The 16737-nt window shown below is 37.5% G+C and overlaps 1 protein-coding gene across 7 annotated transcripts in view; it reads left to right on the forward strand.

Annotated features, from left to right (window-relative positions):
* DENND4A (DENN domain containing 4A) overlaps window positions 1–16737 on the forward strand; it is a 130356-nt gene that overhangs the window by 414 nt on the left and 113205 nt on the right. The window lies entirely within an intron of this gene.

The raw sequence follows: 16737 nt of genomic DNA on the forward strand, positions 1-16737 counted from the left end.
CCTCCGCCCGGGGACTTCTCGGAGCCTGGCCGTCCTCCGAGAGCTGGGTCTGCTCCGGATGGCGCGGCGGTGCTGAGAGTAGCACCCGCGCCTCTGCGTCGGATGCTGGGGGGACTCCTGTGTTTTCATTCCGGATTTTCTATTCCGGGCTGGCCTGGGGCTCTTGTTGGGAGCTGGGGGTGGGGGCGGGGGCGGTGAGAGGGGAGGTCCTGGAGCTGGGATTTTGACAAGCCCGTTACGTAAGACGGAGGTGGCCTCCCGGAATCCCACCTGCTCGCTGTTTTAAACAGGCGGCAGCTGGATCCTGGCGGGCCCCCAGAGGCCCGATTTTCCTCCCGGAGGTCTGCCTAGCCTACTCCGGCCAGCGTGAACCTGCTCAACGTCCAACTTGTCCAGTTTGGGTTTTTTTCCCAGTCTTTTTTGGGGGGGCGGGGGCGGGAGGGGGTAAACAATTACTGGTCGCGACTGTTCCCTTTGAAGTTTACCGCTTTCGGGGGGGGGGGGAGGGAAAAAAAGCTTGTGACCTAAAACTGGGTCGCAGCGACAGCTTTTCATTATCGTACTTTTAAATGACAGATGTGCTGGAAGATTTTTGTTATTGTTCCAGTGTGCTTTTAATTCAAACGTATGGTTACGCCTGGAGCCTTAGAGAAGGGTTTTGTCTTATTGGACAGTTATTTTCTTGTTTGCAGCAGCAGGATAGGCATCAGTCAACAGGCATGTATTTATCTGAGGAGAAAACGCATGTCAGCTAGCTAGAGACCCGTGAGGGCAGAAATTGTATTACTACGTGAATATCTTATTCTTTAAAATATTATCCGTTAATGAAAATAATAGTCCAAGTTTAAAAGAAGCAATTTTACAAGATTACAAGCTGTTGTTTGGTGTATATGGTCTCTTTCTATTTTTATTTATTTATTTATTTATTTATTTATTTATTTTTTCTATTTTATCTGCTTGCCCTAGTCTACCTCTTCTCTCCTCTTGGGGGAAGGAGGCGGAGACACCTGTAAACAGCGTAACCCAGGTTACAGTAATCTACTGTAGTACATTTGAGATTATTGTAAAAAGTAGTCTCCGGGGGACCTAAGATTGGGTAATAAATAAGGACTCTTGGGCAAGTTATACAGTTTTGTGTTTAGACTAGATACTGGGATTTCAGCCTTTGAAAACCTAGGTATACATAATTTTTGAGCTATTTGAACCCCGTTTGAACTTATAATGAAACAAAAGATTGTATTTGGCCGCTTTTACGGGAACTTTGTTTTGTTTTGGCCAGAATTAAACATTTTTGGTAACTTTTACCTCATTTTCACATTCTCCCTTTGAACTGCAGCTCTCAGTAGGAGTCCAGAATAGTATATATTATCATCATCGTCATTATTGTACATACTATATGTTACATAATTTTCTTTTTCTGAATGATTAAACATAGACTTAACTTCATTGTGGGTTTTATAAGAATGTACTTGTTAGGAAAGTTAATTGATCTTGACAGCAGCCCAGTACTGGGAATAAATGTAAGTAAAATTTGGCCTGAGTTTTAAATTTATGTACACAAATTTACACTTTTGAAAATTGGTGAAGCGATATAAATTTTCTGTTTGTGCAAGAGAGCCAGGAAGCTGATGCTGATTTGTTCTGAACTTTTCCACATGAATTACCACTGGCTTAAATAGTTATTGATTCTTAAGCTCCTGGAGCTGTTGACCTATTTATGGCAGCTTGAATAAAATTTGGAATAATTGGGAGGCTATAAGAAGGAAGAAATAGAGTACATGACATTTTCTAATTCATTCAAAAAATAATAAAAATCATGGAGGAATTGTAAAAGAAAACTGTGTTCTCACTGAGTGATATTAGTTACATTATCTTTTCTGTTTGCAGAATTTTTCTAAGCAGTCTACTTACTATGAAAACCTAGATTTAAGCACCAATACAAACAGAGATGTTTGATATATTATAAATCTTGTTTATTCCTATTTAAACTGATGGCTTCTTATTCTAAGTGGAAAGCAGAAGTGGCTGTGGCAGGAAGATTGGCTTGCTGTTATTGTCCTCTCTGATATCAGAGACTTACCTTTCAGGACTTTTTCCTCCTTCCTACAAGGTGTGGAAGAAGAGAATGAAGAAAACTTGATAAAATTTCTTCCTTTCTTGTTTGTTTGTTCAGTGTCCTACTGATTATTGCTCAGTAGAATTTGTGGGTTGGGGAAAGTCAAGCACTCCATGCTTTATTACTTATTATTATTTATTACTTTATTACTTATTACTGTGTATCATAATTACCACTGAATTCTACAATAGCAGTGTAGAACCTTATACATAAGAAAGGATTAATTTATATAGTGTGTTACTATAATAGTGAAAAATTTGTAATAGTTAAAATGCCATATAATAGAGGATTAGTGAAATTAATGATGGTTAATCTATGTGGTAAATGCAGTTATTAAAAGTCATATTTTAAAAAATATTTACTAACATGAGAAAGCACAATATAATCTTGAGATAAAAATCAGAATATAAGGAATTACTATGTTATTACTTATAATATATCACATATATGGCAAAATGATTGGCAGGAAGTACATAAAATATTAAAAGACATTATCTCTGGATGATAGCATTATAGGTAACTTCTGTTTTAGTGTTTGTACTTTGTTCTGTCTTCTGAGTAGTATTACTCTAATAATCACTAAAATGACATTAAAATATTTTCAAGAGTCATAGGAGAAAATCCTGAAAATCCCACATAACCACTGCCCCTCCAACAGAAAAACTACCTTATGATTCATTATTAGCCAAACTAACTGAAAATACGGTGCTTATGCAACATACACAATAATGGAAACAGCCAATAATACAGGTGAAGGCATTCTCCTAGCTCCCAGCACCAGCCTGGTAATGGTTTTCCATATGGGGATGCTCCTATTAATGCACATCGTTACTGTCCAACCTCTTTTCTGTTTGTGTCTTACACCCTAATTGTTCTGTGTTGCCAGTGCCACCTATTAATGGACTGCTTGACTCAAGTCTTTTCCTCATTACCTCATCAGTCAGCGGTTTGTGAATGTTTATGAGGTGCCAGGTACTTTGCTAGTCACTGAGTATACAAAGGTGAATGAATGAAACGTGGTTTCTAACCTCAAACTCTGGTAGAGAACCTTACTTTTCTTCTTGGTTCACGAGTGCATATTGTATACTCTGCTTTTTCTATCCCACTGCTCATGCCCTGGCACCTCAGACAGTATCTTTTTCCTGGTGCTCACATCCTCTTTTAACTTTCTTTATGGGAAAATATGTTCTGAGTTCCAGACAACCAATTTACAAATGAATTTTTGGAATGTTACTTGATTGTATGTGGGGGAATCTTTTTTTTTTTTTTTAATTTATTTATTTTTTATTTTTGGCTGTGTTGGGTCTTCGTTTCTGTGCAGGGGCTTTCTCTAGTTGTGGCGAGCGGGGGCCACTCTTCATCGCGGTGCGCAGACCTCTCACTATCGCGGCCTCTCTTGTTGAGGAGCACAGGCTCAGTCGTTGTGGCACACGGGCTTAGTTGCTCCGCGGCATGTGGGATCTTCCCAGACCAGGGCTCGAACCCGTGTCCCCTGCATTGGCAGGTGGATTCTCAACCGCTGCACCACCAGGGAAGCCCTACGTGGGGAAATCTTAAGTTCAGAAGGGCTGCATATATGTTCATCTATGGCTGTTGTTATTTTTTAAAGTATGTGACAATTTCTTGGTGCTTTCTTCTTGCTTCCTTCTTTTAAAAAGCACAAACAAGTAGAAAGCAGAAAAAAGAGGTAGAAAGGTATCAAGGGGGTTTTCTTGCTAGTGCTATATATACTTCATTTTCAGTGAGAAGAGTGAGTCATCAAAATGTAAAGTAAGAGATACTGTTTCTGATATACTTCTAGTATATCTCTTTTGAGCCCTGTAAAAATGCATTTTCCATATGTATGTTAAAGTATATATACATACATAAACTCACAGTTTAGCTGTTTGCATTTCCAAATAAAACCTGAAATATGGAGATTGGAAATTTCTTAAATTTCTTTTTATTTTTTAAAAAATTATTTATTTATTTGTTTATTTATTTATTTATTTTTGGCTGCGTTGGGTCTTCATTGCTGTGTGCAGGCTTTCTCCAGTTGGCGGCAAGCGGGGGCTGCTCTTCGTTGCGGTGCACGGGCTTCTCATTGCAGTGGCGCGCGGGCTTCAGTAGTTGTGGCACGTGGGCTCAGTAGTTGTGGCTTGCGGGCTCTAGAGCGCAGGCTCAGTAGTTGTGGCGCAGGGGCTTAGCTGCTCCGCAGCATGTGGGATCTTCCCGGACCAGGGCTCAAACTAGTGTCGCCTGCATTGGCAGGCAGATTCTTAACCACTGCGCCACCAGGGACGTCACTCTTTTTATTTTTGTTATAATATTGTTTCATAGAGGAGACATTTTGTTTTTGAAAAGTTTAAAAAATACAGAAAATTACAAAAATTTACAAAAAGTAGTGAACAATGCACATACTCACCATACAAAATGTTGACATTGTTTTCATTTTTGCTTGAGATGTGCATTTAATATAAAAGAACCACGTATGTCGTCAGTATCACACTGAATTCTAAAAGAGCAGCGTAGAACTTTATATTTTACTTGCACATTGCTGATGAAGTTAAAGCCCCTTTTGTTCTCCCCAATTTCATCCTCTTTCCTTCTCTCCTTACATCCCCTCCCTGGCAATTGTTGTGATAAATTTGATGTGTATCCTTCCAGTTTACCTTTTAATAAACTGTATGTATTTGAGTAGTACATGACGTTGCTTTGGATGCTTTTGAAGAGTGTGGACTTCGGAGCCATAACTCCCTAGGTTTGAATCTTGACTCTGTTACTTAATAGTTTTGTGACCTCAGGCACGTTTTAAAATTTTTCCGTGCCTCATTGTCCTCGTCTATCAAATCCGGATGATAGAAATGTCTGCCACATAAGGTTGTTGTAAAAAGTAAATGAGTTTATTTATATAAGCTGCTTAAAACTGTGCCTGGCACTTTTTTTTTTTAAGTGTGCTGGTAAATTTAACCAGTTATTAATATGATTGTGTCATGGTATACACATTTTGAAACTTGTTTTCTTTATTTTACTTTTTTTCCCCTCGATTCTTGTTGGTACTATAGGTCTAGTTCATTCATTTTTTACTGGTTTGTAGTGTTCCATTGAATAAATATACTGCAATTTGTCATTTCTTCTATTGATAAGCATTTAGATTGCTTTCATTTTTTATGTTATAAATAGTGCCTCATGAAATCCTTGTATCTCCTCAAGCAACATGCCAGAGTTTCTTCAGGTCATATACCTGATTGTCAAATTGTTGGGTCTTAGGATATACGCTTTTTCCCCTTTGCAGGGTGTTTATAGGATACTGACAAACAATTTCTATTTCTCCATATCTTTACCAGCAGTTGGTGTTGTCAGACTCTTGGATTTTTCCAATCTGATTGGTGCGAAATGGCATTTCATTTGTGTTCTATTTTTATTTCCCTTCATATTTTCTTATATATGGGCTTTTTTTTTTTTTTTTTGGCTGCTTTTGGGTCTTTGTTGCTGCACGCGAGCTTTCTCTAGTTGCAGTGAGTAGGGGCTACTCTTCGTTGCGGTGCGCGGGCTTCTCATTGCGGGGGGCCTCTCGTTGCGGAGCACGGTCTCTAGGCACGCGGGGTCAGTATTTGTGGCTTGGGGACTCTTGAGCGCAGGCTCAGTAGTTGGGGCGCACGGGCTTAGTTGCTCCGCGGCATTATATGGGCATTTTTGGTTAACTCTTAAGTGATGTGCCTATATCCTTTACACATTTTCCGTTAGACTTTTTTGTAATAGGTTTTTTGGTTTTTAAATATGTTCAAGATAGTTACAAACATTAGTGAAGTGTTCTTTTTATTTTTGGAGTTTCCAGATCTCTTGAACAGTGACCATTATGGACCCAAGTTATTGTGAATTTTACATTATAGTATATTGTTATTAGTGAACTTCCCAATGTACTTTCTTAAAATATGTATAGTTATATTTCTCTCCCTCTGAAACTATGAGAAAATGTTTCAGTAATGTACTGTGGATATATTTTTACTAAAACTATTTAAATTTTGTGGACTTCAAAAACCAGGTGGAATTTTTATTAATAATAATTAGTACCACAGTTTTGTTTTAGTCTAAAATTTGAGTGGCTTCCTGCTTAGAGGAGAGTTTTCTGCTCCTAAAGTGCTTATCAACTAAGGAATAAAAATATGCACATATGAAATGACTTTAGGCACTTACATATACAATATTATAAATTGTTCATCAGTGTTGAGATTGTTTTGCATAGTACTAACTGTTTCTGTTTTTGTCCAACCCTCTATACATGACTTAAAGGACTAAAGTCAGTCTGGTTAAGGCAGTAACTTCCCTGCTATTGTTATTATTACTATTAATTTATTTAAATAAACTTTTAATTTTAGGATAATTTTACATTTACAGAAAAGTTTCAGGGAGTTACCACATCCCCTGCACCCAGTTTCCCCTATTGCTAATATGTGACACTTCTGTTTTACATTTGTCACAACTAAGGAACCAACACTGGAACATTACTATTAACTAAAGTCCATACTTTACTCAGATTTCATTAGTTTTCACCTAATGTCCTTTTTCAGTTCCAGGATCCCATCCAGAATACCACACTACATTTAGTCATTATGTTTCCTTTGGCTCCTCTGGTCTGTGACAGCTTTTCAGATTTTCCTTGCTTTTGATGACCTTGACAGTTTTGAGGAGTACGGGTCAGAGATTTTGTAGCATGTCCTTCAATTTGGGTTTGTCTGATGTTCTTCCCATAGTTAGAGTAGGGTTATGGGTTTTGGGGAAGATGACTGTAGAGATAAAATGCTATTCTCATTATATCGTATCAAGGGTACATACCATCAATATGACTTATCACTGATATTTTTAACCTTGATCACCTGGCTGAGGTAGTGTTTGTCAGGTTTCTCTACTGTAAAGTTTTCCTATATGCTGCTTTTTGGAAATAAGTCACTAAGTGCAGACCATATTCAGTGGGTAGGAAGTTAAGCTCTAACTCCTCAACGGGTGAGTATCTACACAATTATTTGGGATTCTTCTTTAAGGGAGATTTTCCTTTTCTCCCCCATTTATTTATTTATTTATTTAATCATTTATATCAATATGGACTCATGGATATTCATTTCTAAATTTGGGTTATACTCCTATATTACCTTATTTTTTTGCTCAAGTTGTTCCACCTCTTTCAGGTTGGTTCCTGTAACCAACAGGACATAAACCATTGTTTTGTTTTTTTGAGCACTTCCATACTTTCTGGCACTACAAGATGCTCCAGGCTAATCTTTTATATTCCCTGCCCCAGCCCTATAATCAACCATTTCTTCAAGGATCCCTTGTTACTTTTATTAGAGAAGGATATTAGAAACCAAGATTTGGGCACTGGGTGTGCTCATTGCTGTTGGGATATCATTGCTTTTAGACCTCAGTGTACAGACCTAGGAAATATATGTATGTATACTAACACATGTATACAGATATATAACTATTTTTTACCTATATGTCCATCTGTATCTAAATGAAGCTAAACATGAGTTCATACTGATATCTTTGACTCTGCTTCAGTACCACATGGTTCATTCTATCCTTACCCCCATGCTTATCTGTAACCTTACTCTCCAGAAATGAGAAACCTGGTTCTCATCATCTGCAGTCCACTTACTTGTTTGTTCAATCTCATTATACATGCACAGTTTCATAATTGTTAACCATATCCCAGTGAGAAATGACTTCAACAACTAGAGAAGTTTTATCTTTTTTTTAAATCCTTTTGTCGTTTAGAGTTCCCAGTCAGAACACTATTTTCCAAAGTTACTTAGGTCAGGACCTTTCAGAACCTTTTTTTCTCTGTCTTCCATATTTTAATTTTACTTCTTATAGGCTGGTCTAAATTACAAGTAATTATATATATAAAACTTATGAAAAAAATTTCCCTTACTAATTACAGAGCCTTAGCTCTGTATGGTTTTTTTTCTCTCTGACTTTTGTGGCCAAAAAAAAAAAAAATCCCTTTTCTGAAAGTAAAACTTCCTGAGGCTTAGTCAGAATAGTACTCTGTCATTTGGTTATTGGTTGATATATTTATGATTTGGACTTAGAGTTATTATAGCTTCAAATATTTTTCATAGTACATTTTGAGAAATGCTGTTTAGTGACTGAGCATTAAGATCCTGGCAAGTAAACAAATATATAATAATATTTGAGTGCTCAGAATTTACCTGTATTCTTATAGTAATTTTATATGGATTAACTCATTTAATTCCCTCAAGAAGTCTGTGAGGTAAGTACTTTATTATTTTGCTCCTTTTAAAGATGAGGAAATTAAGACACTGAGAGATTTAGCAACTTGACCACAGTCACATAGCTAGTAAATGGCAGAGCTGGGATTCGTATGTAGCCAGTCTTGATTGTGGAGCCAACACTCTCAATCACTTTGCTATATTGCCTATAAATAAGAAAAGTTCAAAGTGTTGTAAGAGTTACAGAGGAAGTAAAACACGATGATGTGAGAGAATGATTGAGAGGGTCCTTAGGGTACTTCTTAGGGAAGTCCTCTCTTAGGAGATGATATTTGACAGATGAGAAAGAGCCAGTTACGTGAAGAGCTGAGGAAAGAGTGATCCTTATGGGAGAATATCAAGTGCAAAGCCTTGCCATGAAAAGGAGTTTGAGATGAGAACAGAAAGACACCCAGTGTGGCTACGTGTAGTGAGCATGAGGGCCTGTAGCGTTACTTACAGGTGAGGTTCCATGTAGTAAGTCATTTAGTGCTCAAAATAACCCATTACCTCAATTTTATAGATAAGAAAATTGATACGGTAATCTGCCTTGGCTGAAATTATGTCTTTTCTCTCCCATTTACTCTTTATCCCACTACAGTCTAATTTCTACTTCTTATGTCACTAAAGTTGCTCTTGCTAAAGTAACCAATGACAGTAATACTGTTGGCCATTTTCTCAAGAAACTCAACCCCTTGACTTCCACCCTGCTGCCCTCTTCTGTTTATCCTGGAGCTTCTCAGTGTGTTGATCATTCCCTTTGAGGGCTTGCCTTCCTCTGCCAGTCTCAAAAGAAGTGGTGGTCCCAGGGTTAGCCATTTGCCCTTCTCAGCCTTTACAGTAAGCAAGTCGTAGTTATCCCTATGGTTTCAGTTACCGTGTATCTACCAGTCACCCACCAAGCTGTTTTTCCAGCATTAGTATTCAAAGCATCAGAGATTGTCTTATCTAACTGCTTATGTATCTTCACTTTAAACTCCGTTTGTCCAAACTGAACTTATTAACCTATCTAAAGTTTTTCTTTGATTTATTGTTTTTCAAAGACATCTGGACTATTGGCTTCATCATTCAAGGAACTTTGGATCATGTTTCCTCCCTCTTTCTCTCTCCTCACATACATTCATTTACTATTCATTCTGCTGATTTTGCCACCGGAATATTTTTTGAATCGGTCATTTCCCTAGTATCCCTGTTTCAGCCACCGCCTTATTAGGAACTACTTCCTTACCTTCTCACTGGTTTTCCTGTCTTCATTTTTATCTCTGTGATATTCACATCAGAATTGCCGGGCTGGTATGTCTAAAACACAGTTAGAAAATTCTTCTTTAACACCCCATTGTTAACTGAATAAAGTCTGAACTCTTTACCAGGTCATTAAGCCTCATCATGATTTGGGACTGGTTCTCTTAACTCATAATCTTAACTCATAATTTCTGCTTTCCGTTTTCCACTCTAGCCATATAAAACTACTTTTTGAAGATTCCTTGAATGTACATGCTAGTTCTGAACTGTTGACCATTGCTTATGTAGTCCATCTCCTTGGAATGACTTCATTTTCTTCTTCCCTTTTCTTTTTGCCTAACTCCTTTGCATCTTTTAAGACTCAGCATAAGCTTTATCTCCTCCAGAAAGCCTTTTCAGACCCATACTTTTTTTTTTTTAATTTTTATTGGAGTATTGTTGATTTACAATGTTGTATTAGTTTCTGCTGTACAGCAAAGTGAATCAGTTATACATATACGTATATCCACTTTTCTTTAGATTCTTTTCCCATATAGGTCATCACAGAATATTGAGAGTAGAGTTCCCTGTGCTATACAGTAGTCCTTATTAGTTATCTATTTTATTTTTATTAAAAATTTTTTTTAAATTTATTTTTGGCTACATTGGGTCTTCATTGCTGCATGTGGGCTTTCTCTAGTTGTGGCGAGCGAGGGCTACTCTTCATTGCGGTGCATGGGCTACTCATTGCGGTGGCTTCTCTTGTTGCGGAGCTCGGGCTCTAGGCAGACGGGCTTCAGTAGTTGCGGCATGCGGGCCCTAGAGCGCAGGCTCAGTAGTCATGGTTCATGGGCTTAGCTGTTCCGCAGCATGTGGGATCTTCCTGGACCAGAGATCGAACCCGTGTCCCCTGCATTGGCAGGTGGATTCTTAACCACTGAGCCACCAGAAGTCCAAGTTATGTATTTTATATATAGTAGTGTGTATATGTCAATCCCAATCTCCCAGTTTATCCCTTTCCCCCTTTCCCCCCTGGTAACCATAAGTTTATTTTCTATATATGACTCTGTTTCTCTTTTGTAAATAAGTTCATTTGTATCATTTGTTTTAGATTCCACATATAAGTGATATCATATGATATTTGTCTTTCTCTGTCTGACTTCACTTAGTATGATAATCTCTAGGTCCATCCATGTTGCTGCAAATGGCATTATTTCAATTCTTTTTATATGGCTGAGTAATATTCCATTGTATATAAGTAGTACATATTCTTTATCCTATTCATCTGTCAATGGACATTTAGGTTGCTTCCATATCTTGGCTATTGTAAATAGTGCTGCTATGAACATTGGGGTGCATGTATCTTTTTGAATTAGAGTTTTCTCCAGATATATGCCCAGGAGTGGGATTGCTGGATCATATGGTAGTTCTATTTTTGGTTTTTTAAGGAATCTCCATATTGTTCTCCATAATGGTTGTACCAATTTACATTCCCACCAACAGTGTAGGAGGGATCCCTTTTCTGTACACCCTCTCCAGCATTTATTGTTTGTAGACTTTTTGATGATGGCTATTCTGACCGGTGAGAGGTGATACCTCATTGTAGTTTTGATTTGCATTTCTCTGATAATGAGCGATGTTGAGCATCTTTTCATGTGCTTTTTGGCCATCTGTATGTTGTCTTTGGAGAAATGTCTATTTAGATCTTCTGCCCATTTTTTGATTGGGTTGTTTGTTTTTTTGACATAGAGCTGCATGAGCTGTTTGTATATTTTGGAGATTAATCCCTTGTCAGTTGCTTCGTTTGCAAATTTTTTCTCCCATTTTGTGGGTTGTCAGACCCATACTCTTGTCTGGATTGTCAAGTTCCCTCTGAAATAATCTGTTAGTAACTATGTTATGTCTCAAGCAACTAGAACAGTGTCTGGCACAAGAGAAGACACTCAGTTAAGAATTTGTTGAATGAATTATTTTAGTATTGGAGAGGCAGTATAAAGTAGTTGCTCTGGACCCAAACTGTCTGGGATTAGCAAACCTGACTTTGCTATTTGACTATCTGTGCTCTCTCTCTGTACCTCAGTTTCTTCCCTTGTAAAATGAAGATAATGATGTCTTCATAAGATTGTTGTGAAGCTTAAATTTGTTAATGCAGGTAAAGCATTTAGAACAGTGCCTGGCACTTTGTGTTCAGTAAATAATGTGTTATAGCCATTGCTGCCCTTAGAATGTTTTAATTTATGTATTCGAGTCCCCCCACTGTCCTAGAATTAGGGAATGAATAAACAAACCAACTAATCCTGGGTTTTAAAATGAAAGACAAATTCCTAGCTTTTGAGAATGTCTTGGCGAGCTAACCATTAGTCTTTCTTGCAGCTCCAGCATTTGGTGTTCTGTCACAAATTTGAAATTGGCATTAGTGATGATTAGCATTTCTTAATTGTTCTACTTAATTAGTTTTTTAAATTCCTGCACACTTTTCTAATTAATAACACTGTTTAAACTCTAGGAATGCCCTTTATTTATGCTTAGTCTTCATATAGCCTATCCTGTAGCATTAACCAGCCTTTCCTATTATGGATTAAGGTGTGAAGGTGATAGCTCTCCTGATATTGTGCTTTTTATTAATTTGGGAGATAAACTGAAGTATGTTGCAGAGAAAGATTGAACAACGGGGTAGAATGGGGAAACTGGAAAAATTCCCACTTCAGAGTCAAACCTGCACATTATCCCTTCACTCCTTGGCTCAAAATAAATTCTCAGAATATTGGACGCTCATAATCAAATGTAATTTCAGTAAACACAGTCTGGAGGCAATATAAGTCATTAAAAATGATTGATGCTTCTGCTTTCTTCCATTATTGTAAACAATTGGGACTTGTTTACTTAAAATCTTTTTTATGGCAATCACTGTTCAATTTTTCATAAGCCTTTCCTTTTACTTTAATGTCTCATTTTTTTCTGAACACCAGAACTGTCTATATAATCTTGGCAAATTTGATAGAAGTACTGTTTGTTTTGGTTTGTTTGTTTTTATCTCTGAACTTGCTGTTACATTTGTAGATTTTCCCTGTCTTGCTAAAGTGAAACTAGTCAGTTTTTCTTAAGTTATCAGTATTCATTCTTCTTCACTATCCCTTTGAAAATACTAAAGAAACTAGTTTTTTTTTTTTAAAGTCTGAATTGCCAAAGAAAACTTCTTACTAATAAACTAATTTCAAAGAAAAATGGAAAACCTAATATATCAGTCTTTTTTTAGAAACTAATGCCATAGAGTGACTGTGCTGTTGGGAAATGCTTCCTTTTTTTTAAAGGTCACTGTCTTCTGCCACTGAGCATTTTAGTTGAAGACTGAAGTGGCATGTTTGTATGAGAAAAGCGTATAGATGGATGGGGAAAACGGTATAATGATACTTAGTCTTGTTAGATAGGACTGTTATCACCAGAAAAGACATATTCCCACCCCCTTTTTGGTCAAAATTGTAGTAAGTGGTATTATTTCTCTTTATAAAATAATTTGTCCTGGGCTTCCCTGGTGGCGCATTGGTTGAGAATCTGCCTGCCAATGCAGGGGACACGGGTTCGAGCCCTGGTCTGGGAAGATCCCACATGCCGCGGAGCAGCTGGGCCCGTGAGCCACAACTACTGAGCCTGCGCGTCTGGAGCCTGTGCTCCGCAACAAGACAGGCCGCGATAGTGAGAGGCCCGCGCACCGCGATGAAGAGTGGCCCCAGCTTGCCGCAACTAGAGAAAGCCCTCGCACAGAAACGAAGACCCAACACAGTCAAAAATAAATTAATTAATTAATTAAAAAAAAATTCTAATAAGCTCTGAGATACTCCCTATTCTTTAATCTCTCTTTTTCCCCCTGAACTTTGAAATATAATTTTATTCATACTGACTTACAACTATGCTGAAGTTGGATTTATAGGTTGTTGTTTGAACCTGTTATGGTTGGTGAATATTTTTCATTTTCTTACACTGAGAAATGCCTGAAGATACCAATGTAACAGCCATTTTTTAACAAGGGGTTTTTTTTCCTCCTCTGGTTAACTGACATTTTTATATTCCTACTTGACCTTTTCTTTTTTGAGGTTTTTAAAATCAAATTTCTTTTGTTTGTGAGTATTAGAAACGAAATTCAAACTAGTTTACTCAAAAAAGGGAATTAGTGTTGATGGCAAGGATACTGGGAATTTCAGAGTACTGTACTTTGAAGGTAGAAGTACAACCAGGCTTCATAAGGGGGAGGGGAACCAGGAACTGGAAACTCATCAGTAACTCAGGCAGCTGTTTTCTCCCCACCCTGGGGCAGCATTATCTCTTCTGCTTCTCCCTACTTGTCTACTTCGTTTTTCTCTCTCTGCATGTTGTCTTTTACCACTGCGCATGGCCGAACAAGTCCTCTAACTCTTAAATTCTTATATTCACTCATGGTTCTGTGATCCCATTCTAAGCCCTGGGAAAAAATCTAGTTTGAGGCAAATGTCTGTGTCTGGTCCAATCAGCTATGGCAGATGAAACCAAGGTTTTAGAGAACATTTCAGGCCCCATTTCTATGATAAGGGAGTGCATACAGGGCATACACCTCTCAGAGGAGAGGTATGTAGGCTACATAGATACCGTAAAAGGTGGTGATTGCAAAGGAATACTAAATAACAGGAAATAAAATTGAGGTTTTTTCGAAATAAAAAAGAGACCACTCATTAGCTTTATGTAGTAGTAAAGAACTTAAATTATTTCATCCCCAATCCATAGGTGGTTATTCTGAAAGCTATAAAAATATCTCCCTTTTTCAAATAAGAGCTGATTTTTTAGCTTCTGCATACAGAATTTGAAGTTTGAATCATGCTATTTCATGAACACAAATAATCTTATATTAATATTATTATTAATACATCATGTCATTTTCTATTTAACAAGCGTTTACTGACTGCCTGTCCTTTCTTAGGGGCTGTGCTAAAACAGATATTTACAGAGCTAGAGATGTAACATTGCCTACTCTCAAAGAATTCCTAATCTAGCTGAGAAGAGTAGATGTTCAAAGAAATGATTACCGTATTAATGTCATAATCGTAATAGAGATATGTACAGGATTGTCTTAACGTATAAGGAAAGAGAATGGCAATCTCTTCTAGGGAAGGGGATCAGGAAGGGCTTCAAAGAGCAAGTCTCAAAGATTACACAGGAGCTGGCCATTTGAACGGGCATTCTGGCAGAAAGAACTGAATTTACAAAGGTGGTGTGGAGTTTGGTATGACTGAAGTGAATTTTACATCATTCAATTTACTGAAGCTAAAATGAAAACTTATTTTTTCATATCTGTCCTTCACATGATAGTGCATACTTCTTTTTTCAAAGGAGGATTATAGATTTTAGAATATTCATCATTTTGTTTGTAACTGTGATGTCACTTTTGAAAATGAGTCTTCACTGATCATTTGCTTTCAGTCTCCTTTATCAAATTTTTCTAATAGTGGTTGGTTGGTTAGTTTACTTTTATGGTTATTTTTTTGCTGTTCAAGCATAGAACTCCATACAGTGGATGACTGAAAATGCAAGGGCTTATAAAACTTATGAATATCACAGTTTTTATAAAGGTAAACAGTGAAAACAATATATAGCATAAGCCTAGTATAATTTTAAAAGATAAATCTCTAAAAATGATGTATGTCAGTACTGAAATTACACACACAATTATTTTGTAAAATATTTTACCTCAGTTTTTTTCCCCTGTAGAGTCGTACCTACCTTTAAGCAAAAGTAGTGTGAGCAGTTGGCAGAATGCTTTTTGCTTCACTACTCTGATCAGTTGATTAATGCCTTTACTTCTCTTTTCAATTGCTTTATCCACTCATTCATGACTCCTATTCCACAGCTGTCACAGATAACCAACCACCCAAAAAACAAAAAACCCCAAATCCAGAGGTCCATAGTTGACTGTTCTGAGAAGTGACTGAGATAGGTGAGAAGGAGAGAAAAGATAGTTGTGGCCAGCTTTGCGGTGGTGGGAGTGGTGATGGTGAGTGTGTGTGTTTCAAGTATGAGGTTGTTTTCCTGTAGCAAGCTCAAAAATACCACCGTTGTCACCCAGGTCACAAATTGTAACTGTTTCTCATCCCCTTCCACAAATCTATCAGTCTGCCTTTTGTCACTTTTATCCTTCAACTATGCTTTTGATACTGTGTAGGAAGGAAGTGATGAGCAAAGAAAAGGCCGTATGCCTCTTAGTTGTTGCTCCTTTTGTTTGGAATGCACTTCCATCTCTCCTCTATTACCCTACTCATATTTCAAGATTTAGATGATAACTCTTTCTTTTCTGACTCCTGAAGGCTAAACTGTGTGTCCTTCTTGTGCTTTCTGTGATTACTTCTGTTATAGCCTTCTCACTTACAGTAATTGTTTGTTTACTTGTCTGCCTTCTCTATTAAACTCCTGTAAGGCAAGGCCATACATAAATTATTTGTCTTTGTGTTCCCAGTGCCTGGTACAGAGCCTGGCATATGGTAAGGTTGCCATTTTGGGATTCTTGTTTGCAAACTACAGAAATCAGCTTTGGTTAAAAAGAATTTATTGGAAGGATAGTAGTTAGCTTACAGAAATGACTGAAAGACTGGAGAACCAGACTCTGAGAACAAATAGGAAACAAACTAATCAACCTCAGGTCTAGACCATAGCCAAAGTAATGCCACAGAAATGTCCTTTTTGTTTAAGATACCTTTGACTCCTCCACAGGATGCTGGATGCCATTGCTGGAACGCTGCCTCTGGGTACTGTATGTCACTGCCCTAAGAATGAATTTTAAACTGTCTCTGCAACTTTAGCCCTAGAGTCAAATTCTGCATGAAAGCATCTAATTGACCAATCTATGTGCCTCGTTCCTAAATAACAAAGCAAGTATCTGGTCTTTTTGTCTTCCATGGTTGACTCTATCTAGGACTTACCTTCCTTCCAAGACACACACAGTGGCAGATTTTTAAAATATAGTAAAGGAGTTCAGATGCTGGACGTTCAAAAATAAAACTCTGATGCATGTCCTTTTCAATAAACATTTGGTAAATATTTATTAGATGAATGACTGAGAGAATCAGAGTCATAATTTCCTGTCTCTAAACCTTTACATCATCAAGTCTCGAAGTGAATATGATGCTA

The sequence above is a fragment of the Balaenoptera ricei genome, chromosome 2, assembly GCF_028023285.1.
Source record: "Balaenoptera ricei isolate mBalRic1 chromosome 2, mBalRic1.hap2, whole genome shotgun sequence".
Lineage (NCBI taxonomy): Eukaryota > Metazoa > Chordata > Mammalia > Artiodactyla > Balaenopteridae > Balaenoptera > Balaenoptera ricei.